We start from the raw sequence: 25,530 nt of genomic DNA on the forward strand, positions 1-25,530 counted from the left end.
CTCCAGCCCTGGACAAAGCCTCACAGCCACAGTCCCTCCAGCTGAACAGCGTGCCCGGTGAACCCTCCATCCCTCTAGTCACCCTCAGCTTCCCCCCAGAGTCGCCAGGGCGCGTGCAAACCCCCTCTCTCCTTTCCCAGCCACACAGGCTCACACCTTTCCTGACAGAGACATGCTCTCCTCTGGGGATGGATGGATTTTCTTCTCAGGGGCATGTTTTTCCCACGGGGCCAGAGCTGAGATGCACGTGCTTCTGTGATGGGAAGGGAGGCGTCCTTTGTGGAAACTTCTGCAAGTTTTTGCAGCATCAGGAGAAGAGGCAGGGGCAGGGCAATGCTGCTTCCTATTCTTTTTCCTTCTGCTGCATCTTTCTCCCCTCTCAGACTCCCGGGATAGTCTTGAAAGCTCAGCGAGGGTCAGAGAGTGCCTGGGACGAGCAGGAGGCAGGCATAGGTCTGCGTGCGTTGGTGGTATAGTGGTGAGCATAGCTGCCTTCCAAGCAGTTGACCCGGGTTCGATTCCTGGCCAACGCACATGCACTTTTCTTCTCCCAGGCGCCTGCAGAGGCCCTTCCACCTCCTGCCAGAAAAGAGCCCAGGTTTCCCCAACAGGTTCATGTTCCCTCGGGGAGCCACTCCCCTTGCTGCATGCACAGGCAGGGTGAGGCACCCCACAGAGCCCAGGAGAGACAGGGGCCCCCTCCTCCTTCAGCAATGCCTGCCTTGGCCAAAGCAGCAGGTCTGTCGCCGAGCACAGCTTCCAGGCTGCTTGCCCTGCCCCCCGAGGCATAGCCCTGCAGAAGGAAGCGCCCCAGAATGAAGGTGCTACCTCCTTTGCTAGAAGCATGACAGGCTTCTGCAAAGGGCTCTGCTGCTCTCCTGAAGGGCCCGCTTCTGACTGCATGGTGCCTCAAGGGCCTGCAGAAAGGCTGTGCATGGGCGTTGCTGGGGAGATGCAGAAAGCCCCTGGCTCAGCCAGGACCATGTGGCTCAGCCCTGCTATAGCGACAGAGCGGCAAGAAGAGGTGTCCAGGTGGTCCCATGGTGTAATGGTGAGCACTCTGGACTCTGAATCCAGCGATCTGAGTTCAAGTCTCAGTGGGACCTCAGGCTTCTGCTTCACTGAGGGCCTGCCTCAGCTGACTGCATTTTACACCCTTGCGTTGCTCTTGGGTAGACTGCTTTACGCACTCCGGTCTTCCTTCCCTCTTCTCGTGCCCCTGGCACTGGGTTTGGGCAGAGGGTCACAGGATCACTGAACAGCTGAGGTGGGAAGGAACTTCTGCAGACTATCTAGTCCAACCCCTCCTCAAAGCAGGGTCAAGAAAAGGAGTCTGTTCAGGGCCCTGTGATGTCAAGTTTTGAAAAATCTCCATGGATGGAGACTCCACAGCTTCTCTGGGCAAGCTGTTCCCATGTTTGACAGCCCCGCACAGTAAAACAGGGGGGGGTTCTGTGTGTTTAAGTGGAATGTCATGTACTTCATGGCTTGTGCCCACTGCCTCTTGCCCTGTCCCTGGGCACCGCCAAGAAGCGGCTGGCTCTCTCTTCTCTACTCCCTCTTCCCCCTCTTCGTCCACCACCTCAGGTACTTATACACATTGATAAGATTCCCCCCCACCCCCACCCCAACCTTAGCCTTCTCTTCCCCAGGCTAGACAATCCCAGCTCTGTTAGCCTCTCCTGGTATGACAGATGGCGCAAGCCCTTGACCTTCTCTGTGGCCTTTTGCTGTGCTCACTCCAGTGTGGCCTTGTCTCTCTCGTACCGGGAAGCCCAGAAATGGACACAGCACTCCAGATGTGCTCTCACCAGTGCTGAGCAGAGGGGAAGGATCACACCTCCCTCAGCCTGCTGGCAACGCTCTTCCTAACGCAGCCCAGGATGCTGCCAGCCGCCTTTGCTGCAAGGGCACGTTGCTGCCTCAAGTGCTGAAGGCCTTCCGGGACACAACAGCTCTGCTCTGAAATAAGTGCCCGTGAGATACCAAGCTCCTGGGGAGCTGACAGAGCCCCTAACTGCTGGAACCAGAAACATGACGGCACCAGTGGAGTCCCTGCAAGGGCACCTGGCATGCAGATGCCCAGGGGCTCCTGCAGAGGGAGGAAGGACACTTTGAAGAGCCCTGTTCACTTGCTGCCAGGTGCGGACTGGCCCGAGAGGGAAGGCAGAGGCAACAGCCCTGAGTCCGCAGAAGAGCTCCACCTACTGCAAAGATGGTGTAACTCGAGCAGCAGTCCCTGCTGGGAGATGTGGGTGGTACAGCTTTGGGAAGAGTAATGCATGAACTGGGGGACTGAACAGTGACACGGGATGTGGCTTGGTGTTTGGCTGCATGCTTGTAAGTACGAGGCCTTGGTTTGCTCCTGAGCAGCCCCGGTGCTTCTTGCCTCCAGTGCCTCCTGTAAGTAACCACCTGTCTTAGCAAAAAGAGACAAGGCCCGGACTGTCGGCTCGGCAGGCTGGAGAAACGGGCAGACAGGAGCCGCAGGAAGTTCAGCAAGGCAAAGTGCAACGCCCTGCACCCGGCGAGGAATAACCCCAGGCACCCGGGGAGGAATAACCCCAGGCGCCAGTACATGGTGGGGGCCGACCTGCTGGAAAGCAGCTTTGCAGAAAAGACCTGGGGGTCCTGGCACCCTACAAGCTGACCACAAGCCAGCAACGTGCCTTTGTGGCAAAGGCGGCCCACGGTAGGCTGGGCTGCGTGAGGAAGAGTGTTGCCACCAGGTCAAGGGAAGTGGTGCTTTCCCCTCTACTCAGCGCTCCAGAGGCCACATCTGGAGCGCGGTCTCCAGTTCTGGGCTCCGCAGTGGAAGAAAGAGAGGGCCCTACCGGCACGAGTCCAGCAAAGAGGCACAAGGATGATTAGGGGCCTGGAGAACCTCTCATATGAGGAGAGGCTGAGAGAGTCGGGACTGTTGAGCCCGGAGAAGAGAAGGCTCACGGGGCATCTTACCAGTGCGTATAACTATCCAACGGGAGGGTCGAACGAAGACAGACCAAGGGAGTGGTGCCCCTCTTCTCGGTGGTGCCCACTGACAGGGCAAGAGTCATCGCACACAAACTGAACACGGGAAATTCAGCTTGAACGTGAGAAAATGCTTCTTTAGCGTGAGGCTGGCTGAACATTGGAACAGGTGGCCCAGAGAGGTTGTGGATTCTCCATCCTTGGTTTTCCCTCCTCAGGTTCTGGCAGAGAGAGGTAAGCTCAGGACAGGGGGGAATGCTTTCCTGTGCAGAGCGGGTGGCTAACGGAGGCTGGCGGAGAAAGAAACACCACCACGAGTCTCCAGCTATGCTGCACAACATCTTTAATGAGCAGGAAGGAAAAAAGGAAAAAAAGCAGCACAGAGACCAAGACACATGTTTCCTGGGTTGAGTGAGGCACAGAGAATTGCCCGTTTCCCCAGGACAAGCGGCATGCAAAGCGTTTGCCTTTTCCCATTCCAGCTCTACCTTGTGGCAATCACATCCTACCTACAGCAATTCCTAACCCCCAAACCGTCCTGCCGTCAGCAGGAGACTCAGCAGAGCGGACGAGCACGAGCTCTTTCTCGAGGAGCTCAGAGTGCAGCAGAGCCAGAGGCAGCATGGCGAGGCCTGGCTCTGTGAGGTGGAGCTGGGAACTCAGTGCGCTCAGGCCTCCAGCCCTTTCAAGACCCCCACCAGATCAGCCTTTCTTTTCTTTCCTCATCTTTCTCTGTGCCCTCCAAAATCCAGTTCTAGCTGCGTGTCCCCGAGGGGCCTGCGGCTGGTTTTCTTAAAATGCACAACAAGCGTTACATCTCACCTTAAGGCTGGATTTGAGGGCCTGGCAGCAAAGATTTGCCTAACCCACTGCTTATTGCCCCAGGTCCGGGTGCAGTTCTGGGTGAAGCAGCAAGGATGGAAACTGATCAGATTGTCACAGCAGAAAAAGATTGGGCTGAACAGAAGTCACAGCAATCACCTCTTAACAACACACTGCGCGCATACAAGCTCCCACGCCCTCCGAGTAACACAGCACAGGGACGCTGACCCACTTTTGGAATACGACCCATTACGGTGGGTTTCAAGCACCGGTGGACAGGCTGGTCGTACCAGATTGCCAAAACAAACAGTTCAAGCTGCGTTCAAGGTGGCAGAGGATGCACTTGGCTATTTGGTTAGGGACGATCCGCTGGAGGCGCAGATTCTTGTGTGCAGGCATCCCTGCAGCTGAACACAGATCTCCCCCTTCTGCCTGAAAGAACCCTCGCCTTCCCAACTGCGCACAACTACCCCCTTGAAACGGGAAAGAGGTAAAGTCCCTAAACATTTCCATTCACCTGCCAAGCTGAGGCAGCCCGCGTATCAAAGTTGTGTCACCACCATGACAGCAATCCAGCCCACAGGAAGAGGAGAAGTGGGGTGTGGCTGACCTCGTTCCCCAGGGAAACTTGGGGAACATTCCCAGTATTCAGAGTTGAGGACATTGCTGGCGCTAGTCAGGCCACACCAGAGCCAGATTCCACTGCCTAGGGCCCAGGGAACGATAGCAGGTTCTGGACGAGGAAGAGGAGGGCAGAGAGCAAGGCAGGTCCCTGCAAGGGAGGAAGGGCAGACAGTCACTCCTGGGGATCTCCATGGGTATGTCCTTAGAGAACTTGACGGGGGCTTCATGCTTTGCCAGCCCGGGGCTCTGACTGGGGAGTGCAGAACCGAGGCGTGGGACAGTGACCAAAGAGGTTCCTGTGCCCTTCCCTGAAAGGGACTCCACACCCAAATTGACCCGTTTTCCTTAGCAAGTTCATCCCAGGGCCAAAAGCCTGGATGGCCTGCTTTTTTAGGAGTGGGTCAGAGCAGTGAGGCAAAAGCTCACAGATGTTTTTCCTGGGCCGTGGATGGAGTGGCCCACTCAAGGCATTTTAATTCCAAATAGGCTTTGACTCAGCCTCCCGGAACACATGGGAGCCCTCGTAACGTGGAAGAGCGGGGAAAACCCCCAAACTCCAGGGAAACGTGCGTCGGTGTGCTGCTGACTTGGGTGGAGACGGTGTCCTGGCTTCAGGCGTGCCAGCGATACCAGGGTTTTTGGCCTCGCTCCTCCACAACTGCCTCCTTCCTGAGGGACGTTTCCTGAAACAACTGGTGCCACTATGCAATCTCCTGCTCCTGCCTTTAAAGCTGTTGCCTTTCTGCTGCTGGTCCAGGGCCTGCGTGACTCAGTGCAGCCCAAACTGTTTCAGGTTGCAAGGGATCTCTGGCGGCCCTCTGGGCCAACGCCCCGTTCCAATCAGGCCAAACTTCCCAGCGACATCAGGAGGCTCAGGGCCTTGCCCGGCCAGCTTCTGAACGCTGCAATGAAGGGAGACGCCACTCTCCCATGGGCAGCCTCTTCCAGGGCTGTGCCGTGCTCCCTGTGACTTGTTCTTCCAAAGAGACAGTTGACATCTCCCTGGTTGCACCTGGAACTGTGCCCCTTGCTGTTTTGCTGTGCACCTCTGAGGAGAGCTTGGCTCTGCCTTTTCCATAACCCGCTGTAGCTGGTGGGAGATGGCAGTGTGATCCCCTCCTCCCCTCCTTGCCTTCTCCCCTCCAGGCGCCACAAAAACAATGCCTTCAACCTTCCTCATATGGCCTGTGCTGCAGGCCTGACCCTCAGCCTCTTCCTCTGCCACTAGCTCTCTCCAGGTTGTTGCCATTGCACTTGTCCTGAGGGAACAGAACCCAGTCTGGCCTGCTGTACAAACCTGCTGAAAGGCCCCTCTGTCCCACTGTCCAGGTCGCCCATAAAAAGCCTAAAGCTTTTTGGCATCTGGACTGATCCCTGAGGGAGGCCACTAGGAAGCAGTCGCCAGATGGCCCTTTTTCCCACTGAGTAAAGGCCTTTGAGCCCAACGGTCCACCCCATTTTCCCCTCACATTAGCGTCGTCAGGCTCCAGGCTGTAACTCACCGGTCTGGCTCGAAGGATGCTGTGAGAGACAAGGCCTTGACAAAGGCCTTGCTAGGCTCAAGGTGAACAGCGGTAGCAACAGCATTTGCAGCGGTAAAAGCTCTTCTTTATGTCCTTGATGTGCCCTGCCAGTTCCAACGCAGGCCAAGCTTTGCCTTTCCTACCACCATTGCGGTATGCCTGGACAGTGAGGCTCTATTTGTGCTTTCTCGCCTGTCCCTGTTTTCACCTCCTGTGCTAAGCAGTCATCCCTGACTCCCTCCACAAGCCCCCAGGGGTTACCTGAGTCCCAGCATGTTGCCCTCGTGGCAGAGGCTGGGGAGCTGGACGTCCCCATGAGGAAAGGGAGTCTGTGACCTGGAAACCTCCTTGGGCTGCTACAGAAGATTTTGTCCACTTCTCATCATGAGCGGGTTGTCTCTACCACAGCGTCACTTCCCGCTGCACTGAGGAGGAGGGGGACAAGGGCTCACAGGGCAGACATGCAGGAGGGTCAGAGGCCTTGAGCCAGCGATGGCTGGGAGAACAGGGCCCAGCCTGCATTTGCTACAGGGGCTCGCAGGGCCGGCCAGGAATATGGCAAAGCTACAGCAAAGCCAGGAACTGTGGAGCCTGTTTGGAGACTGTGGGACGGGGCCTGGTTGCCAAGGGCCCTGCCCTTGCCTGGGCTGTGCTTGCTCGCAGCTCCCAGCAGGGAAGCCGTGGCTTGCGTGCAGGCTGAGGTGGTAGAGCCTGTTGGTGAGGGCGAAGGAAGAGGTAGCTGGTGTGTGGGCCAGCTGTTTGTGGCTGTGGCTGCTGGCTGCCTGTCCCATGCACACGCCAGAGCGGGGAGCAGCCAGGAAGAGGAGGCAAAAAGCAAAAGCAAGAGGGACAAGGCTGGGCGTGCAGACGTGAGCATGGGGAGTCCAGCAGTGGTGTGCATGATGCAGGGGGTGTAGCTCAGTGGGAGAGCATTTGACTGCAGATCAAGAGGTCCCTGGTTCAACTCCAGGTGCCCCCTCCACTGCTGCTTTTCTTCCTGGAGCTTCTCCTGTGCCTTGGCGGCCTGCTTCCCCATCCCTCAGTGGGAAGGCTGTGGGGGACAAACAGCCCAGCATGGACCTGTCTCGGCTTCTCGTTCTCTGGGCTCTCGCCTCATGACACCCTTGGGGTTTCCCCTTTCCTTAAGGTGCTGCACCTCCCAGGGAGGGCAAGAGCAGCCCCTCTTCCTTCCCAGGGGCTGTGCTGCCACTGCTCTGTCGGGAGCTGGAGGGCATGAGCTGAGAGAAACCCACCGGGAAACCTCCTGCCCTTGTCTAGCACACAGGTCAGGGTCTGTGACACAAGAGGGAAGGTCTCCCAACGTCACCAGTTAACGCTGAGTCTGGCTTCCACCGGCTTTTTTCCCATAAAGTGGAGCTTAAAGGCTAAACAGGCTAAACGCACCCTTTGTCATCTCATCCTTTCGCACCTGGGAAAGGTGTGTTGTGCCTGCCAGGACTGCAGGAAGTTGGGGGGGGGGGAGGAGCGAGCAGAGCCGTAGAGGGAGGGTGGGTGTTTTGCTGTGTGACCGGGCTTGACATGCTGCTGTGCTGCTGTGCAGCTGCGCAGCTGGAGGGACCCTCCGTACCCGCAGGGCTGGTCTGGAGCGTGGCCTTTCCAGGCAGCCCAAAAGGAGATGGCACCCCGTAGTTGGCAGGATTCGAACCTGCGCGGGGAAACCCCAATGGATTTCTAGTCCATCGCCTTCACCACTCGGCCACAACTACCTGCCCCAAACTGCTCTGCAGCAGTGAGCGGGTGCCCTGTGCTGAGGCACCTGGCTCCCGGGGAGTTTGAGGGCCAGGCTGTGCTGGGGCATGTCCTTTCCACTCTGTGGACACCACGCAGTCAGGCACCAGAGGCCCCTGCAGCCAGTGCTGGAGAGGCCTTGAGAGACATGGTGCCAGGGCGATGGCTGCAGCTCCCAGTGCCTGGTTGTCAGGCTGGCCTCTGGGATATGCTGATGCTGGAGGATGGTTTCACTCTCCCTCCGGCATCCCCATGGCGGGAGGGGAGAAAAGGAAGGGAGCAGTGTGAGGCATCCAGTGATGGTGGAGAGGAAATGTGTCAGGTGTATAAGAAGGAAGAGAAAGCAGAGAGCCCAGGAGTAGGAGTGGAAGGGGAAAGACTGCAAGGAAGCCATGGCCCAGCTGCGGCCTCCCCCCCCACCCCAGGTGTGAGGGTTTTGAGGTGATGAGGAAGAGCCTGGAGAGACTGTGAGAGGAGGAAATGTGTGTGCAGGGGGGCTGGAAGGAGGAGGCAGAGCCAGTTCATGAGCTGTGGGGAGCAGGAGGCACGCCTGGGTCCGCATGTGCTGGTGGTGCAATGGTGAGCGTAGCTGCCTTCCAAGCAGTGCAGGACAGGTTTTGTTCCCAGACAACACGGACAAAACGTTCTTCTTCCAGGTGCCTGCAGAGGCCCTTCCACCTCCTTCAGGGAAGTTCCTGCTGGAACACAGCTCAGCTTTCTCCAGCAAGCTCTCATCCCCTGAGGGGAGCCACTCCCCTTGTTGCAGCCTCCCTGCATGCACAGCCACGGTGGGGCACCCCACAGAGCCCAGGAGAGACAGGCCCCCTCCTCCTTCAGCAATGCCTGCCTTGGCAAAAGCACATGGAAGGCACTGAAGTGGCAGAGCTGCTGAGGGTGGAGGTTATCATGGCCAGGAGTCAAGCGCAGACCAGCTGCTTGGCAGGCAGCTGTGCTCATCTCAGGCACAGAAGTGCCCGCTGCCCCACAGCCTTCCTGCTGGCCCCAGTTCTGCCCCTGCTCTCCTCTTCCTGCCCGCCTCCAAAGCCAGCCTGGCTGGGGGCTGGGGAAGGGCAAGCTGGGCAGAACCTGGTGGGTCAGGAAGCACCACCTCCCCAGCTCCGCTGCCAGCAGGACGGCGTCCTGCGGTGGGCTCAGACCACCAGCCTTGGGGTGCCCTCTCTGCTGGTGCCACAGAGCTGCCCATGCGGGGCCTCTCAGGGCCACCTTTTCCTGCCTCAGAAATGTCCCAGCCCCCTGGATGCTCTGGGTGGGCGGGGGCAGTGTGTTAGGGCTGGGAGTGTAGATTAGGCACCATGGACAGCCCCCCCGCCTGGCTCTGGGTTTTCCTGTGTGGCCATCCCCTCCCCACACAGCTTGGGGTGCAAATGGAGCCTGTGGGCACATCTCCCTTCTTGCACTGTAAAGGAACACTGCCAAGGCCCCCTCCCCACCTCCTGCCCCCGCCCACCCATGCGCGCGCGCACACACACACGCACACGCTTGCAGAGACTGTACAGGCAAGCTTGGCTCAACGAGAGCGATTATCACTAGCGACTCCTGAAACGGTGAGCCCTGCTATTACGGGATAAGGCCATGCTACGGCTGTGCCAGTCCCACAAGTAGCTGCTGCTGAAAGGGATGGCCACATGCCCCTCTGTCCCAATCCCACCTTGTCCCTCACGCTGGCTCTGACACTCTCCTGACAGGGAGCTGGTGTAGAGGGTGATGCTGGTTGGGAACCATTGATTTACGTGGGGAGTTACTTTCTCCCGGTGCAGCTCCGTGAAGCTGCACTCATCATGGGCCCACATAAGCACCGGAGAAAGCACGAGGGAAGCAGAGAGAGGACATGGCCAGAAACAGAGCGGCTTTCGCCTCTGCAGGGCGCTTTCCTGTCCAGCTGGCTTTTCTGCAGGGCCAAACACCGTGCGCTGGGTGAGCAAGCGAGTGAGCCACGCTTTCAGACAAGCCCTGACTTGCGCATGCACAAAATATGCTCTGCTAGCCTCAAACATCTCCGCAAGCCGACAGGAAACTGCGGGCTTACTGACCTCCTGCTGCCTCAGGATGTGGGTCTGGGTGCCCCCCTGGTTATGCAAGTGGGAGGCCACCGGACCCCTTGACACAGGCACCATGGTGGCAGGTCAGGGGCCAGCTCCGTTAGGCTCTCTGCAGCTGAATTTACAACAGCTGGAGCACTGCAGGCCACTCTGCAGAACCAAGAAATGGAGGGGAACAGCTTCCAAGAAGTGGCTTTTTGTGCGGTATCTGTCACTGTTTTCCTGTACTGTAGACAAAACCAAGGTGGAAAGAGAGGGGCACCTTCAGAGCTTCTTTAAAAGCTTTTCACCATTCAGACCCCGTGCTGCTCCAGCCTCTTAGAGGAGGAGCCTGAGTGTCCGGGAGCAGCAAGCGCCGGCTGATCCCTAAGGGATGGGGAGCCGGGTGCGATAACACGACTGGCTGGGCAAGGACCTTGCCTGCCAGGGTCCCTTCCCACCGCCACCAAGCCAGGCAAACAGGGCAGGCCTGGAGATGCTAGCGAGGCTCAGCAAAGAGTACAGATCACCAGGGAAGTTCACCTGGTGATGAGGCAGGTCCGAGGTCAAGCTGGGAAGTAAATCTGCAGCTCAGGGTCAGGGTCAGAATCGGGTCTGGCAAGGGTGGTGAGGGTCAGACGCAGTCCAGTGATCACCAGGCAGGTCCATGGTGAAAAGGCAGGTCTGAGGTCAGGCTGGGACGTCAGACCGCGGGTCAGTGTCCAGATCAATGGGGTCCATGGCTAGGCAGGGACATGGCCGTGACAGAGCCAGAGACTAGTACTCCCACAACATAGCGCAGCCAGAGGAAAGGCCTAGGGCTGAGCTTAAATGGGGCTCCTGGGCCCACAGGAAGAGGGTGCATGGTGGTGGGGGGGGGAGGTCCGAGCTGAGGCTGGTCAGGGCACTGAAGCCTATCAGTGCCCTCAGGGCTGTGACAGAGGGGGTCCCTCTCTCTGCTCAGCAGTGCCAGGAGCAGGCAGAAAGAGGGCCCAGCATAGCCCCGTGGTCTCATTGAACAGTCTCCCAAGGCCACCCTCCCACTGCTCTCCAAGAACCCAGAAACTCAGCGCAGTGACTCAGAAAAATCCAGCTCTGCCCTTGGAGAATATAGGTGTCTTTCTCTCCCTGGGAATGGAGAGAAAAGTGTGACTTGGAGCTGTGATTTGATTTCAGCACACCTGAGCTCTGTATTCTTGCTCTGGACAAGCCAACATGCTGTCACGGTGCTCCTGAGTCATGGCAAGAGTACGCATGTCTTTCCCACCGGCAGGCGCCACACAGGCAAGTGTGGGACTCCGGATGGTGTAGCCCATAGAAGAGGGGTTTGCTCTGGGGTGCTCCCCAGGAGTTAGCGAACCCCAGGTGCACCATGGCTGTGGGGTTGCTGCACCCTGGGGGCACACCCTCTAACCACCCCATGATTGACAAGACCACATGAAGGAGAAGTGACACCGCAGACCCACACCACAAACATCTAGGGGCTGTGGAGCCATCCCCCACAGAACGACCTGTTACTGGGCGTACCGTTACCAACAATTGCTACCCATGCTGGGTACGAGGGCTGGGCTGGGCACGAGGTTACCTGTTGGTATGCACTCTGCTATTGACTAGAGCCATACAGCTTTTGTATACCTGTGGGCTGGCGTTGTTTCGACTGGGTGTAAAAGAGAGGAAGCCCCATGGGTTTGTTGCGGACTTGGACCCATGGTCCGCTGGCCTGCAGACCCGAGGACCCACCCGTCAGTGGGGATGCCCCTAATGTCAACAGCGTGGTGAGGAGAATCCGGGGAAAACTGTACCGGAGGGGTGGCCCGTGAGGGGCGAGAGCGGTCACCGTACCACCGTGCACCCGTGATTTAACCGTACAGCTCTGATAAGTATATGTACTTTCAGTTCTGTTATATTTCTCGCTATACTACACTGCACTTTTAGCTTTGTTATAACCTCCCATCTCTAATAAATTCTCACCCTTGACAAATGACAATCTCCCCGGTTCAGCGCAGCTAACTCGGGAATCCGAAAGAATCCCAGACACCCCTCTAGTGGCGCGTCACACCCACGCGCTTTGAAGGCTGATGAACTGAGAAGCCAAAGACTTTGCCCGCAATGCCGCCCCATGGCCAGTTCCTGGGGAAGCAAGAGGGCTTCCTTCTGCCTTGGTTGGGGACTGGAGGGCTGCGTAGGGAGGGCTCTACCACAGTAACCCCCGGAGGGAGGCTGTGGCAGTCTGAAGGAGTGTGTGTGGGGGGGGAAGGGGCTGGGGAGTCAAAGAGAAAGGACAGGACATGAGCCAAGCGCTGAGCAACGACTGAGCTCCAGTTCCTGTGGGGAAGAGGCTCACTTGCTGCCGTGGTGCAGAGGAGGGAGGAGAGTGCAGCGCTCTCTGGGAGCTGGGAATTCGTGGAACGAGACAGACTGGAAGGGATCTCCGGAGGCCTCTAATTCAACTGCCCGCTCAAAGCAGGACTAGTGCCAAAGCTGGAGCCGGTCGCTCAGTGCCTGGCCCTGACACATTTTGAATTTGCTCTCCACGGAAGGAGAGTCCAAACTTCTCTGGGCACCTGCTCCACACGGCTTCAATGCTCACTGAGTTAACGCTGCAGTTAACAACTGGCTGCACCGCTGGTGTTGGCAGCAGGGTTTTGGTTTCTATGACCGTGGGACCCTGTTTGAAGATCTGATGGAGAGAGCTGATGGAGAGAGCTGATGGAGAGAGCTGGGATCCACCTCACCAAGTGGGGCATGCGTGTCTTTGCCAACAGGTTGACCAGCCTGGCAAGGAGGGCTTTAAACTAGGCAAGATGGGGGAAGGGGAGTGTTATAGAGACAGGATAGTCAGTAAAACACTGCTCAAGTCAGGATGCCTCCAGCGGGTGCATGCAGCCAGGGGCACAGCGCGGGACATGGCTATGGAGCATCCTCTTGCACCTCTCCTGAGAAGCCTGCATGCCCCATTTGGCTCTCTGAAATGCCTGTACACCAATGCACGCGGCATGGGGAATCAGCAGGAAGAATTAGAGATCTGTGTGCGGTTGCAGGGCCAGGATCTCGTTGCAGTTACAGAGACGTGGTGCGATAGCTCACGTGACTGGAATGCTGTCATGGATGGCTATGCACTTTTTAGGAAAGATGGCTATGCACTTTTTAGGAAAGACAGGCTAGGAAGGCGAGGTGCTGTGGAGTTACTCTTTATGTGAGGGAGCAACTAGAATGTCTGGAGCTCTGCCTCGGGGTGGATGAAGAGCAAGCTGAGAGCTTATGGGTAAGGATTAAAGGGCAGGCTAACATGGGTGACACTGTTGTGGGGGTTTACTACAGGCCACCTGATCAGGAAGAAGTAGTCAATGGGGCCTTCTACAGACAGCTGGAAGTAACCTCACGATCAGAGGCCCTGGTTCTCCCGGGAGACTTCAACCACCCTGACATCTGCTGGGAAGAGAGCACAGCTAGGCACAAACAGTCGAGGAGGGTCCTGCAGAGCACTGATGATAACTTCTTGACACAGGTGGTGGAGACGCCAACAAGGAGAGGTGTGCTGCTTGACCTTGTGCTAACAAACAAAGGAGGCCTGGTTGGATCTGTGAAGGCTGGGGGCAGCCTTGGCTGTAGTGGAGTTCAGGCTCCTACGAGGAGGAAGCAGGGCAATAAGTAATATAAGTCAGATCACAACCCTGGACTTCAGGAGAGCTAACTTTGGCCTCTTCAGGGACCTCCTCAGGGGAATCTCATGGGGTAGGGCCCTAGCAGGAAGAGGGGTCCAGGAGAGCCGGTTAATATTCAAGCATCGTTTCCTCCAGGCTCAAGACGGGTGCATCCCTCTTGAGTAGGAAGTCCAGCAAAGTGGGCAGGAGACCTGCATGGATGAGCAAGGAGCTCCTGGCAGAACTCCAACAGAAGAAGGAAGTCTACAGAATGTGGAAAAGGGGACAGGCCACTTGGGAGGAATACAGGGACGTTGTCAGAGTGTGCAGGGATGCGACGAGGAAGGCTAAGGCCCAGTTGGAATGAAATCTGGCAAGGGATGCCAAGGACAACCAGAAGGGCTTCTTCAACTACATCCTGGAGGTCCTCACTGAGCATGTGGAGGACAAGGAGGTGATCAGGAGTAGTCAGCACGGGTTCACCAAAGGGAAATCATGCTTGACCTTCTCTGATGGCCTGACTGGCTGGGTAGATGAGGGCAGAGCAGTGGATGCTGTCTCCCTGCACTTCAGCAAGGCTTCTGACACTGTCTCCCATCACTTTCTCATAGGTAAACTCAGCAAGTGTGGATTGGATGAGTGGACAGTGAGGTGGCCTGAGGACCGGCTGGATGGCCGAGCTCAGAGGGTTGTGGTCAGTGGCACAGAGGCCTGTAGCTCGCACTGTCCCGCAGGGGTCAGTCCTGGGTCCAGTCCTGTTCAACGTATTCATCGATGACCTGGACGAAGGCACAGAGTGCACCCGCAGCAAGTTTGCTGAGGATACTAAACTGTGGGGGAGTGGCTGACACACCAGAAGGCAGTGCTGCCGTTCCGAGGGACCAGGACAGGCTGGAGAGCTGGGCGGAGAGGAACCTCCTGAAGTTCAACAAAGGCAAGGGCAGGGTCCTGCCATCAGGAAGCTGTGGATTTAGCTCCCTGAAGGGAAGGGAGAAACAGCTTTGTGCCCAGGACACCCACACTCTTGTGGGGGGACCTCTCTGTGGTCCACTGCCTGTGAACCACAGCAGTCTCTGCCCCTCGGGGGCACTTTTGGAGGCCTGGATGCTAAGAAAGCAAAGGAGAAGGTGGGAGAAGATGCTGAGAAAGCAAAGGAGAACGCAGGAGGAGCACAGACAAGGGGCTGAGGAGTGGCACAGCCACCAACCAGCCCTGGCCAGAGACCTGGAGCGCAGCACTGCGGGGAGTGCTGGTGCACGTGCCCAAAGTGAGAGGCCCCACCTCTCAGGGGGGCGGGGTGGGGCAAAAGGGCCATAGCAGAGGATGGTTTCGATCCATCGACCTCTGGGTTATGGGCCCAGCACACTTCCGCTGCGCCACTCTGCTCCCCCCAGCAGCTTTGTGGGGAGATGGCAGGGCCCTCCCTGCCACTCCCAGGCACTGACCGTGCCAGCTCTTGGGCTCGGGGGGTTGCCGTTCCTCCTGCCTGGGCCTGGTCCCACGGAGGAAAAAAGTCTCCCCCGGGAAGCCCCAAGGCCGTGGGCCCGGGCTGAAGCCGCCTTGGTTTGCCCTTATGACGCCATCTCCTGCCTGGCACAGACCCAGGGGAAAGCGGGGAGTTTGTGTTTGCCCAACTGAGCTGCCTCTGCAGGGGAGGACAGAAACCCCAGAGCCAGGGGGCAGCCTGCCTGCCTGCATTGTGCTGGGAGCGCTTGCTTCCCAACGAGTGGATGAGTGTCTGATGCTCTCCTAGCCAGGAAAAGGCTCCCCTCCACCTGGAGTCACGTGCCTCTCCTGCACACAGTGCTTTCCTTGTGCAGGCTTGGTGAGCCCTGGGAGCCCCCGGTGGCTTTCTGCCCTGGAGAGGCAGGTTCCACCTCTGCTGGTGACCTGCTGCTGACACACTTCCTCAGAGCCGCTGCCCAGGCCAAGCCTGAAGAGCTGCGCTAGAGTGACCCCTGAGCCCAATGGATGCTCTCTTGCTGCCATCCCAAGGACGTTTTGGGCACCTCCATTTCAGTCCGCAGCAAGGGAAGGAGGAAGCCCCAAACCAAGTCAACCCTGCTGGCCCCTTGCTGCCCCACATGACTGAGTTGTGGCAGGGCACCCTGCCAAGGGGGAAAGCCCCATCACCTGGAAGGACTCAGGGACTGGCTCTGTCTCTTGCAAACTGCCCTGTGCTCACCAAAGACAGCAGCTGCGGTGCTTTAGTGCAAACCAGTGCTGGAGGAAGTAGGAGCAGGGAGGGCAGAGGAAGGCAGGAGTTAAGTGATGTTAGGAAGGAACTGGTGCAGGCTAGAGCAACGATTCCCAGGTGCTTTCCTGGCAGTGCCCTCTTTCCCAGGGCCCTGGACTTCTCTGCCTTGACAAAGCTCTGCTTCAGATGTGCCTTCCAGGCCCACCTGCCGTGCAGGCGTGTCAGGGCTCCTTGGCCTTGCTGGTGAGCTGACTGGCAGCTGTGTCCAACGCGGTGTCCCCACAGCTGTGTTCAACACGGTGTCCAGGCTCTCTGGCCTGGGGCCCAGAGGTGCGCCCCCTCCCCACGGAGCCCATAGTCTTCCTGGGTGGGAAGGAAACCCAGGCCTCCTGCATGTGCAGGAACCAGAGGAGCGCAGAGCTGGGCACTGCTTCCTCTCAGGCTGACGCAAGGGGAAGGAAAAATATCACTGTGGATGCCTGTTCCTGCATAGCAGCAGGGAAATAAGACTGTAAGGAGTATAATTACCCCAGAATGTCTTTGTCCAGGATTTCCCCAGCTCTGCTTCCTCCCCAGGGCTGGGCATCTGGTGGCACCTTCTGTCCAGTCCGCCTCACTCCACAGCAGGCACTGGGAGGTAAGTGAGACACTTCCCCTGGAGTCCCAGGTGTGGTGCCTCTGTTGGGGTGTATTGCAGCCCTCATGTTCCTGCCTGCTGTCCACGTCTGAATGCGCTCGTCTGTGGGTCTGTGCGTGCCCAGCTGTGGTGTGTCCAAAGAGTGCAAAGGAGAACTCCCCCCCCCCCCATCCCCCTAGTGCAGCCTGGCCCTGGAACTCGCAGCAGGCCGGACGAGTTGCACAGGGCACGTGATCACTGCTGCTGAGAGGTTTGGGGCAGGAAGCTGTGGCCGAGTGGGGAAGGCGATGGACGTGAAACGCATGGGGGTTTCCCTGCGCAGGTTCGAATCCTGCCAACTATGGGGCACCTGTCCCCTTTTGGGCTGCCTGGAGCGACCAGGCTCCAGCCCTGGACAAAGCCTCACAGCCACAGTCCCTCCAGCTGAACAGCGTGCCCGGTGAACCCTCCATCCCTCTAGTCACCCTCAGCTTCCCCCCAGAGTCGCCAGGGCGCGTGCAAACCCCCTCTCTCCTTTCCCAGCCACACAGGCTCACACCTTTCCTGACAGAGACATGCTCTCCTCTGGGGACGGATGGATTTTCTTCTCAGGGGCATGTTTTTCCCACGGGGCCAGAGCTGAGATGCACGTGCTTCTGTGATGGGAAGGGAGGCATCCTTTGTGGAAACTTCTGCAAGTTTTTGCAGCATCAGGAGAAGAGGCAGGGGCAGGGCAATGCTGCTTCCTATTCTTTTTCCTTCTGCTGCATCTTTCTCCCCTCTCAGACTCCCGGGATAGTCTTGAAAGCTCAGCGAGGGTCAGAGAGTGCCTGGGACGAGCAGGAGGCAGGCATAGGTCTGCGTGCGTTGGTGGTATAGTGGTGAGCATAGCTGCCTTCCAAGCAGTTGACCCGGGTTCGATTCCTGGCCAACGCACATGCACTTTTCTTCTCCCAGGCGCCTGCAGAGGCCCTTCCACCTCCTGCCAGAAAAAAGCCCAGGTTTCCCCAACAGGTTCATGTTCCCTCGGGGAGCCACTCCCCTTGCTGCATGCACAGGCAGGGTGAGGCACCCCACAGAGCCCAGGAGAGACAGGGGCCCCCTCCTCCTTCAGCAATGCCTGCCTTGGCCAAAGCAGCAGGTCTGTCGCCGAGCACAGCTTCCAGGCTGCTTGCCCTGCCCCCCGAGGCATAGCCCTGCAGAAGGAAGCGCCCCAGAATGAAGGTGCTACCTCCTTTGCTAGAAGCATGACAGGCTTCTGCAAAGGGCTCTGCTGCTCTCCTGAAGGGCCCGCTTCTGACTGCATGGTGCCTCAAGGGCCTGCAGAAAGGCTGTGCATGGGCGTTGCTGGGGAGATGCAGAAAGCCCCTGGCTCAGCCAGGACCATGTGGCTCAGCCCTGCTATAGCGACAGAGCGGCAAGAAGAGGTGTCCAGGCGGTCCCATGGTGTAATGGTGAGCACTCTGGACTCTGAATCCAGCGATCTGAGTTCAAGTCTCAGTGGGACCTCAGGCTTCTGCTTCACTGAGGGCCTGCCTCAGCTGACTGCATTTTACACCCTTGCGTTGCTCTTGGGTAGACTGCTTTACGCACTCCGGTCTTCCTTCCCTCTTCTCGTGCCCCTGGCACTGGGTTTGGGCAGAGGGTCACAGGATCACTGAACAGCTGAGGTGGGAAGGAACTTCTGCAGACTATCTAGTCCAACCCCTCCTCAAAGCAGGGTCAAGAAAAGGAGTCTGTTCAGGGCCCTGTGATGTCAAGTTTTGAAAAATCTCCATGGATGGAGACTCCACAGCTTCTCTGGGCAAGCTGTTCCCATGTTTGACAGCCCCGCACAGTAAAACAGGGGGGGGTTCTGTGTGTTTAAGTGGAATGTCATGTACTTCATGGCTTGTGCCCACTGCCTCTTGCCCTGTCCCTGGGCACCGCCAAGAAGCGGCTGGCTCTCTCTTCTCTACTCCCTCTTCCCCCTCTTCGTCCACCACCTCAGGTACTTATACACATTGATAAGATTCCCCCCCACCCCCACCCCAACCTTAGCCTTCTCTTCCCCAGGCTAGACAATCCCAGCTCTGTTAGCCTCTCCTGGTATGACAGATGGCGCAAGCCCTTGACCTTCTCTGTGGCCTTTTGCTGTGCTCACTCCAGTGTGGCCTTGTCTCTCTCGTACCGGGAAGCCCAGAAATGGACACAGCACTCCAGATGTGCTCTCACCAGTGCTGAGCAGAGGGGAAGGATCACACCTCCCTCAGCCTGCTGGCAACGCTCTTCCTAACGCAGCCCAGGATGCTGCCAGCCGCCTTTGCTGCAAGGGCACGTTGCTGCCTCAAGTGCTGAAGGCCTTCCGGGACACAACAGCTCTGCTCTGAAATAAGTGCCCGTGAGATACCAAGCTCCTGGGGAGCTGACAGAGCCCCTAACTGCTGGAACCAGAAACATGACGGCACCAGTGGAGTCCCTGCAAGGGCAGCTGGCATGCAGATGCCCAGGGGCTCCTGCAGAGGGAGGAAGGACACTTTGAAGAGCCCTGTTCACTTGCTGCCAGGTGCGGACTGGCCCGAGAGGGAAGGCAGAGGCAACAGCCCTGAGTCCGCAGAAGAGCTCCACCTACTGCAAAGATGGTGTAACTCGAGCAGCAGTCCCTGCTGGGAGATGTGGGTGGTACAGCTTTGGGAAGAGTAATGCATGAACTGGGGGACTGAACAGTGACACGGGATGTGGCTTGGTGTTTGGCTGCATGCTTGTAAGTACGAGGCCTTGGTTTGCTCCTGAGCAGCCCCGGTGCTTCTTGCCTCCAGTGCCTCCTGTAAGTAACCACCTGTCTTAGCAAAAAGAGACAAGGCCCGGACTGTCGGCTCGGCAGGCTGGAGAAACGGGCAGACAGGAGCCGCAGGAAGTTCAGCAAGGCAAAGTGCAACGCCCTGCACCCGGCGAGGAATAACCCCAGGCACCCGGGGAGGAATAACCCCAGGCGCCAGTACATGGTGGGGGCCGACCTGCTGGAAAGCAGCTTTGCAGAAAAGACCTGGGGGTCCTGGCACCCTACAAGCTGACCACAAGCCAGCAACGTGCCTTTGTGGCAAAGGCGGCCCACGGTAGGCTGGGCTGCGTGAGGAAGAGTGTTGCCACCAGGTCAAGGGAAGTGGTGCTTTCCCCTCTACTCAGCGCTCCAGAGGCCACATCTGGAGCGCGGTCTCCAGTTCTGGGCTCCGCAGTGGAAGAAAGAGAGGGCCCTACCGGCACGAGTCCAGCAAAGAGGCACAAGGATGATTAGGGGCCTGGAGAACCTCTCATATGAGGAGAGGCTGAGAGAGTCGGGACTGTTGAGCCCGGAGAAGAGAAGGCTCACGGGGCATCTTACCAGTGCGTATAACTATCCAACGGGAGGGTCGAACGAAGACAGACCAAGGGAGTGGTGCCCCTCTTCTCGGTGGTGCCCACTGACAGGGCAAGAGTCATCGCACACAAACTGAACACGGGAAATTCAGCTTGAACGTGAGAAAATGCTTCTTTAGCGTGAGGCTGGCTGAACATTGGAACAGGTGGCCCAGAGAGGTTGTGGATTCTCCATCCTTGGTTTTCCCTCCTCAGGTTCTGGCAGAGAGAGGTAAGCTCAGGACAGGGGGGAATGCTTTCCTGTGCAGAGCGGGTGGCTAACGGAGGCTGGCGGAGAAAGAAACACCACCACGAGTCTCCAGCTATGCTGCACAACATCTTTAATGAGCAGGAAGGAAAAAAGGAAAAAAAGCAGCACAGAGACCAAGACACATGTTTCCTGGGTTGAGTGAGGCACAGAGAATTGCCCGTTTCCCCAGGACAAGCGGCATGCAAAGCGTTTGCCTTTTCCCATTCCAGCTCTACCTTGTGGCAATCACATCCTACCTACAGCAATTCCTAACCCCCAAACCGTCCTGCCGTCAGCAGGAGACTCAGCAGAGCGGACGAGCACGAGCTCTTTCTCGAGGAGCTCAGAGTGCAGCAGAGCCAGAGGCAGCATGGCGAGGCCTGGCTCTGTGAGGTGGAGCTGGGAACTCAGTGCGCTCAGGCCTCCAGCCCTTTCAAGACCCCCACCAGATCAGCCTTTCTTTTCTTTCCTCATCTTTCTCTGTGCCCTCCAAAATCCAGTTCTAGCTGCGTGTCCCCGAGGGGCCTGCGGCTGGTTTTCTTAAAATGCACAACAAGCGTTACATCTCACCTTAAGGCTGGATTTGAGGGCCTGGCAGCAAAGATTTGCCTAACCCACTGCTTATTGCCCCAGGTCCGGGTGCAGTTCTGGGTGAAGCAGCAAGGATGGAAACTGATCAGATTGTCACAGCAGAAAAAGATTGGGCTGAACAGAAGTCACAGCAATCACCTCTTAACAACACACTGCGCGCATACAAGCTCCCACGCCCTCCGAGTAACACAGCACAGGGACGCTGACCCACTTTTGGAATACGACCCATTACGGTGGGTTTCAAGCACCGGTGGACAGGCTGGTCGTACCAGATTGCCAAAACAAACAGTTCAAGCTGCGTTCAAGGTGGCAGAGGATGCACTTGGCTATTTGGTTAGGGACGATCCGCTGGAGGCGCAGATTCTTGTGTGCAGGCATCCCTGCAGCTGAACACAGATCTCCCCCTTCTGCCTGAAAGAACCCTCGCCTTCCCAACTGCGCACAACTACCCCCTTGAAACGGGAAAGAGGTAAAGTCCCTAAACATTTCCATTCACCTGCCAAGCTGAGGCAGCCCGCGTATCAAAGTTGTGTCACCACCATGACAGCAATCCAGCCCACAGGAAGAGGAGAAGTGGGGTGTGGCTGACCTCGTTCCCCAGGGAAACTTGGGGAACATTCCCAGTATTCAGAGTTGAGGACATTGCTGGCGCTAGTCAGGCCACACCAGAGCCAGATTCCACTGCCTAGGGCCCAGGGAACGATAGCAGGTTCTGGACGAGGAAGAGGAGGGCAGAGAGCAAGGCAGGTCCCTGCAAGGGAGGAAGGGCAGACAGTCACTCCTGGGGATCTCCATGGGTATGTCCTTAGAGAACTTGACGGGGGCTTCATGCTTTGCCAGCCCGGGGCTCTGACTGGGGAGTGCAGAACCGAGGCGTGGGACAGTGACCAAAGAGGTTCCTGTGCCCTTCCCTGAAAGGGACTCCACACCCAAATTGACCCGTTTTCCTTAGCAAGTTCATCCCAGGGCCAAAAGCCTGGATGGCCTGCTTTTTTAGGAGTGGGTCAGAGCAGTGAGGCAAAAGCTCACAGATGTTTTTCCTGGGCCGTGGATGGAGTGGCCCACTCAAGGCATTTTAATTCCAAATAGGCTTTGACTCAGCCTCCCGGAACACATGGGAGCCCTCGTAACGTGGAAGAGCGGGGAAAACCCCCAAACTCCAGGGAAACGTGCGTCGGTGTGCTGCTGACTTGGGTGGAGACGGTGTCCTGGCTTCAGGCGTGCCAGCGATACCAGGGTTTTTGGCCTCGCTCCTCCACAACTGCCTCCTTCCTGAGGGACGTTTCCTGAAACAACTGGTGCCACTATGCAATCTCCTGCTCCTGCCTTTAAAGCTGTTGCCTTTCTGCTGCTGGTCCAGGGCCTGCGTGACTCAGTGCAGCCCAAACTGTTTCAGGTTGCAAGGGATCTCTGGCGGCCCTCTGGGCCAACGCCCCGTTCCAATCAGGCCAAACTTCCCAGCGACATCAGGAGGCTCAGGGCCTTGCCCGGCCAGCTTCTGAACGCTGCAATGAAGGGAGACGCCACTCTCCCATGGGCAGCCTCTTCCAGGGCTGTGCCGTGCTCCCTGTGACTTGTTCTTCCAAAGAGACAGTTGACATCTCCCTGGTTGCACCTGGAACTGTGCCCCTTGCTGTTTTGCTGTGCACCTCTGAGGAGAGCTTGGCTCTGCCTTTTCCATAACCCGCTGTAGCTGGTGGGAGATGGCAGTGTGATCCCCTCCTCCCCTCCTTGCCTTCTCCCCTCCAGGCGCCACAAAAACAATGCCTTCAACCTTCCTCATATGGCCTGTGCTGCAGGCCTGACCCTCAGCCTCTTCCTCTGCCACTAGCTCTCTCCAGGTTGTTGCCATTGCACTTGTCCTGAGGGAACAGAACCCAGTCTGGCCTGCTGTACAAACCTGCTGAAAGGCCCCTCTGTCCCACTGTCCAGGTCGCCCATAAAAAGCCTAAAGCTTTTTGGCATCTGGACTGATCCCTGAGGGAGGCCACTAGGAAGCAGTCGCCAGATGGCCCTTTTTCCCACTGAGTAAAGGCCTTTGAGCCCAACGGTCCACCCCATTTTCCCCTCACATTAGCGTCGTCAGGCTCCAGGCTGTAACTCACCGGTCTGGCTCGAAGGATGCTGTGAGAGACAAGGCCTTGACAAAGGCCTTGCTAGGCTCAAGGTGAACAGCGGTAGCAACAGCATTTGCAGCGGTAAAAGCTCTTCTTTATGTCCTTGATGTGCCCTGCCAGTTCCAACGCAGGCCAAGCTTTGCCTTTCCTACCACCATTGCGGTATGCCTGGACAGTGAGGCTCTATTTGTGCTTTCTCGCCTGTCCCTGTTTTCACCTCCTGTGCTAAGCAGTCATCCCTGACTCCCTCCACAAGCCCCCAGGGGTTACCTGAGTCCCAGCATGTTGCCCTCGTGGCAGAGGCTGGGGAGCTGGACGTCCCCATGAGGAAAGGGAGTCTGTGACCTGGAAACCTCCTTGGGCTGCTACAGAAGATTTTGTCCACTTCTCATCATGAGCGGGTTGTCTCTACCACAGCGTCACTTCCCGCTGCACTGAGGAGGAGGGGGACAAGGGCTCACAGGGCAGACATGCAGGAGGGTCAGAGGCCTTGAGCCAGCGATGGCTGGGAGAACAGGGCCCAGCCTGCATTTGCTACAGGGGCTCGCAGGGCCGGCCAGGAATATGGCAAAGCTACAGCAAAGCCAGGAACTGTGGAGCCTGTTTGGAGACTGTGGGACGGGGCCTGGTTGCCAAGGGCCCTGCCCTTGCCTGGGCTGTGCTTGCTCGCAGCTCCCAGCAGGGAAGCCGTGGCTTGCGTGCAGGCTGAGGTGGTAGAGCCTGTTGGTGAGGGCGAAGGAAGAGGTAGCTGGTGTGTGGGCCAGCTGTTTGTGGCTGTGGCTGCTGGCTGCCTGTCCCATGCACACGCCAGAGCGGGGAGCAGCCAGGAAGAGGAGGCAAAAAGCAAAAGCAAGAGGGACAAGGCTGGGCGTGCAGACGTGAGCATGGGGAGTCCAGCAGTGGTGTGCATGATGCAGGGGGTGTAGCTCAGTGGGAGAGCATTTGACTGCAGATCAAGAGGTCCCTGGTTCAACTCCAGGTGCCCCCTCCACTGCTGCTTTTCTTCCTGGAGCTTCTCCTGTGCCTTGGCGGCCTGCTTCCCCATCCCTCAGTGGGAAGGCTGTGGGGGACAAACAGCCCAGCATGGACCTGGCTCGGCTTCTCGTTCTCTGGGCTCTCGCCTCATGACACCCTTGGGGTTTCCCCTTTCCTTAAGGTGCTGCACCTCCCAGGGAGGGCAAGAGCAGCCCCTCTTCCTTCCCAGGGGCTGTGCTGCCACTGCTCTGTCGGGAGCTGGAGGGCATGAGCTGAGAGAAACCCACCGGGAAACCTCCTGCCCTTGTCTAGCACACAGGTCAGGGTCTGTGACACAAGAGGGAAGGTCTCCCAACGTCACCAGTTAACGCTGAGTCTGGCTTCCACCGGCTTTTTTCCCATAAAGTGGAGCTTAAAGGCTAAACAGGCTAAACGCACCCTTTGTCATCTCATCCTTTCGCACCTGGGAAAGGTGTGTTGTGCCTGCCAGGACTGCAGGAAGTTGGGGGGGGGGGAGGAGCGAGCAGAGCCGTAGAGGGAGGGTGGGTGTTTTGCTGTGTGACCGGGCTTGACATGCTGCTGTGCTGCTGTGCAGCTGCGCAGCTGGAGGGACCCTCCGTACCCGCAGGGCTGGTCTGGAGCGTGGCCTTTCCAGGCAGCCCAAAAGGAGATGGCACCCCGTAGTTGGCAGGATTCGAACCTGCGCGGGGAAACCCCAATGGATTTCTAGTCCATCGCCTTCACCACTCGGCCACAACTACCTGCCCCAAACTGCTCTGCAGCAGTGAGCGGGTGCCCTGTGCTGAGGCACCTGGCTCCCGGGGAGTTTGAGGGCCAGGCTGTGCTGGGGCATGTCCTTTCCACTCTGTGGACACCACGCAGTCAGGCACCAGAGGCCCCTGCAGCCAGTGCTGGAGAGGCCTTGAGAGACATGGTGCCAGGGCGATGGCTGCAGCTCCCAGTGCCTGGTTGTCAGGCTGGCCTCTGGGATATGCTGATGCTGGAGGATGGTTTCACTCTCCCTCCGGCATCCCCATGGCGGGAGGGGAGAAAAGGAAGGGAGCAGTGTGAGGCATCCAGTGATGGTGGAGAGGAAATGTGTCAGGTGTATAAGAAGGAAGAGAAAGCAGAGAGCCCAGGAGTAGGAGTGGAAGGGGAAAGACTGCAAGGAAGCCATGGCCCAGCTGCGGCCTCCCCCCCCACCCCAGGTGTGAGGGTTTTGAGGTGATGAGGAAGAGCCTGGAGAGACTGTGAGAGGAGGAAATGTGTGTGCAGGGGGGCTGGAAGGAGGAGGCAGAGCCAGTTCATGAGCTGTGGGGAGCAGGAGGCACGCCTGGGTCCGCATGTGCTGGTGGTGCAATGGTGAGCGTAGCTGCCTTCCAAGCAGTGCAGGACAGGTTTTGTTCCCAGACAACACGGACAAAACGTTCTTCTTCCAGGTGCCTGCAGAGGCCCTTCCACCTCCTTCAGGGAAGTTCCTGCTGGAACACAGCTCAGCTTTCTCCAGCAAGCTCTCATCCCCTGAGGGGAGCCACTCCCCTTGTTGCAGCCTCCCTGCATGCACAGCCACGGTGGGGCACCCCACAGAGCCCAGGAGAGACAGGCCCCCTCCTCCTTCAGCAATGCCTGCCTTGGCAAAAGCACATGGAAGGCACTGAAGTGGCAGAGCTGCTGAGGGTGGAGGTTATCATGGCCAGGAGTCAAGCGCAGACCAGCTGCTTGGCAGGCAGCTGTGCTCATCTCAGGCACAGAAGTGCCCGCTGCCCCACAGCCTTCCTGCTGGCCCCAGTTCTGCCCCTGCTCTCCTCTTCCTGCCCGCCTCCAAAGCCAGCCTGGCTGGGGGCTGGGGAAGGGCAAGCTGGGCAGAACCTGGTGGGTCAGGAAGCACCACCTCCCCAGCTCCGCTGCCAGCAGGACGGCGTCCTGCGGTGGGCTCAGACCACCAGCCTTGGGGTGCCCTCTCTGCTGGTGCCACAGAGCTGCCCATGCGGGGCCTCTCAGGGCCACCTTTTCCTGCCTCAGAAATGTCCCAGCCCCC

The 25,530-nt window shown here is 58.1% G+C and overlaps 8 non-coding genes across 8 annotated transcripts; 6 read left to right on the forward strand and 2 right to left on the reverse strand.

The window, feature by feature from the left end:
- Positions 1-461: 461 nt before the first annotated feature.
- Positions 462-533, forward strand: TRNAG-UCC (transfer RNA glycine (anticodon UCC)). Its single transcript has one exon. It is a non-coding gene; the product is annotated as a tRNA-Gly (tRNA).
- A 501-nt stretch (positions 534-1,034) lies between these two features.
- TRNAQ-CUG (transfer RNA glutamine (anticodon CUG)) lies at positions 1,035-1,106 on the forward strand. Its single transcript has one exon. It is a non-coding gene; the product is annotated as a tRNA-Gln (tRNA).
- A 5,740-nt stretch (positions 1,107-6,846) lies between these two features.
- Positions 6,847-6,918, forward strand: TRNAC-GCA (transfer RNA cysteine (anticodon GCA)). Its single transcript has one exon. It is a non-coding gene; the product is annotated as a tRNA-Cys (tRNA).
- A 666-nt stretch (positions 6,919-7,584) lies between these two features.
- Positions 7,585-7,666, reverse strand: TRNAS-AGA (transfer RNA serine (anticodon AGA)). The gene has a single exon. It is a non-coding gene; the product is annotated as a tRNA-Ser (tRNA).
- A 9,382-nt stretch (positions 7,667-17,048) lies between these two features.
- TRNAG-UCC (transfer RNA glycine (anticodon UCC)) lies at positions 17,049-17,120 on the forward strand. Its single transcript has one exon. It is a non-coding gene; the product is annotated as a tRNA-Gly (tRNA).
- Positions 17,121-17,621: 501 nt separating this feature from the next.
- On the forward strand, positions 17,622-17,693 carry TRNAQ-CUG (transfer RNA glutamine (anticodon CUG)). The gene has a single exon. It is a non-coding gene; the product is annotated as a tRNA-Gln (tRNA).
- Positions 17,694-23,433: 5,740 nt separating this feature from the next.
- Positions 23,434-23,505, forward strand: TRNAC-GCA (transfer RNA cysteine (anticodon GCA)). Its single transcript has one exon. It is a non-coding gene; the product is annotated as a tRNA-Cys (tRNA).
- Positions 23,506-24,171: 666 nt separating this feature from the next.
- Positions 24,172-24,253, reverse strand: TRNAS-AGA (transfer RNA serine (anticodon AGA)). The gene has a single exon. It is a non-coding gene; the product is annotated as a tRNA-Ser (tRNA).
- Positions 24,254-25,530: the final 1,277 nt, after the last annotated feature.

The sequence above is a fragment of the Struthio camelus genome, chromosome 12 (assembly GCF_040807025.1).
Source record: "Struthio camelus isolate bStrCam1 chromosome 12, bStrCam1.hap1, whole genome shotgun sequence".
Lineage (NCBI taxonomy): Eukaryota > Metazoa > Chordata > Aves > Struthioniformes > Struthionidae > Struthio > Struthio camelus.